Source organism: Sinocyclocheilus rhinocerous, unplaced genomic scaffold (genome assembly GCF_001515625.1).
Source record: "Sinocyclocheilus rhinocerous isolate Xijiao unplaced genomic scaffold, SAMN03320098_v1.1 scaffold1137, whole genome shotgun sequence".
NCBI classification, from domain to species: Eukaryota; Metazoa; Chordata; class Actinopteri; order Cypriniformes; family Cyprinidae; genus Sinocyclocheilus; species Sinocyclocheilus rhinocerous.
Window position 1 is genome coordinate 194,443 of NW_015647153.1, and position 2,207 is coordinate 196,649.

Below are 2,207 nucleotides of genomic sequence, written 5' to 3' on the forward strand. Positions count from 1 at the left end.
GTGTGTGAGAGAGAGAGAGTGTGTGTGTGTGTGTGCACTGGTTTGGGTGGTTTATGAGGACACAAATTTGTATAATGACATGGGTATGACACAGGTATTACAATATAAAGATGGTTTACCTACACTTCCTGTGTCCCCGTAATTCAAAAGTCTTAAAAAACATACTAAATGGTGTTTTTTTCTGTAAGGGGTAGGTTTAGGTGTAGGGTTGGTGTAGGGCAATAGAAAATACAGTTATAAAAACCATTATGCCTATGGAGAGTCCCCGTAAACCACCAATACCAACAGGTGTTTGTGTGTGTGTGTGTGAGAGAGAGAGAGTGTGTGTGTGTGTGTGCACTGGTTTGGGTGGTTTATGAGGACACAAATTTGTATAATGACATGGGTATGACACAGGTATTACAATATAAAGATGGTTTACCTACACTTCCTGTGTCCCCGTAATTCAAAAGTCTTAAAAAACATACTAAATGGTGTTTTTTTCTGTAAGGGGTAGGTTTAGGTGTAGGGTTGGTGTAGGGCAATAGAAAATACAGTTATAAAAACCATTATGCCTATGGAGAGTCCCCGTAAACCACCAATACCAACAGGTGTTTGTGTGTGTGTGTGTGAGAGAGAGAGAGTGTGTGTGTGTGTGTGCACTGGTTTGGGTGGTTTATGAGGACACAAATTTGTATAATGACATGGGTATGACACAGGTATTACAATATAAAGATGGTTTACCTACACTTCCTGTGTCCCCGTAATTCAAAAGTCTTAAAAAACATACTAAATGGTGTTTTTTTCTGTAAGGGGTAGGTTTAGGTGTAGGGTTGGTGTAGGGCAATAGAAAATACAGTTATAAAAACCATTATGCCTATGGAGAGTCCCCGTAAACCACCAATACCAACAGGTGTTTGTGTGTGTGTGTGTGAGAGAGAGAGAGTGTGTGTGTGTGTGTGCACTGGTTTGGGTGGTTTATGAGGACACAAATTTGTATAATGACATGGGTATGACACAGGTATTACAATATAAAGATGGTTTACCTACACTTCCTGTGTCCCCGTAATTCAAAAGTCTTAAAAAACATACTAAATGGTGTTTTTTTCTGTAAGGGGTAGGTTTAGGTGTAGGGTTGGTGTAGGGCAATAGAAAATACAGTTATAAAAACCATTATGCCTATGGAGAGTCCCCGTAAACCACCAATACCAACAGGTGTTTGTGTGTGTGTGTGTGAGAGAGAGAGAGTGTGTGTGTGTGTGTGCACTGGTTTGGGTGGTTTATGAGGACACAAATTTGTATAATGACATGGGTATGACACAGGTATTACAATATAAAGATGGTTTACCTACACTTCCTGTGTCCCCGTAATTCAAAAGTCTTAAAAAACATACTAAATGGTGTTTTTTTCTGTAAGGGGTAGGTTTAGGTGTAGGGTTGGTGTAGGGCAATAGAAAATACAGTTATAAAAACCATTATGCCTATGGAGAGTCCCCGTAAACCACCAATACCAACAGGTGTTTGTGTGTGTGTGTGTGAGAGAGAGAGAGTGTGAGAGTGTGTGTGTGTGTGTGTGAGAGAGAGTGTGTGAGAGTGTGTGTGTGTGTGTGTGTGTTTCAAATTATGTAAGGGCTGGCAGATGGGTGGTTCGCCCAGGCATCATACAAGCTAGAACCACCACTGGCTGTAATGGAGGGTTGTCATTTTCAGCCTTTTATTTCAATTCGTAACTTATTATTCAGACTGTATAATCATCATATAACCCTCGGTAATGAGGTGACGTTTTTCTGTGATTTTAGGGCAGTGAAAAATGAAAGTCTTTACAGCGGAGCATCAATTGGGTGCTTTATTCCTTCTTTAATTGAATTGGAAGTGCTGCCTATGTAAATAATTATAAATTCCAGGATAAATAATGTATTATAGTTATTTTATGTAAAAGTTAGGTATTGGTGGTGGTCTAGGGGTTGGGGGTGGTCCTGGGAAAATATGAAAAAATTATTGAAAAAGATAAGAATTGAACAATAAAAATTATGAAGTATCACAGTTGTCATTGTTGTTGTTTTTTCATTGTTGTTTAATGGAACTTCTGAAATACATTAATTTTACAATTTCTACATTTGTAAGTCATTCTGCTCAAATGCTATTGAGCTTTAAAGGGGTCCTATTATGCTTCTTCACTTTTTCAACTTTAGTTAGTCTGTAATGTTGCAGTTTAAGCATAAAAAAGA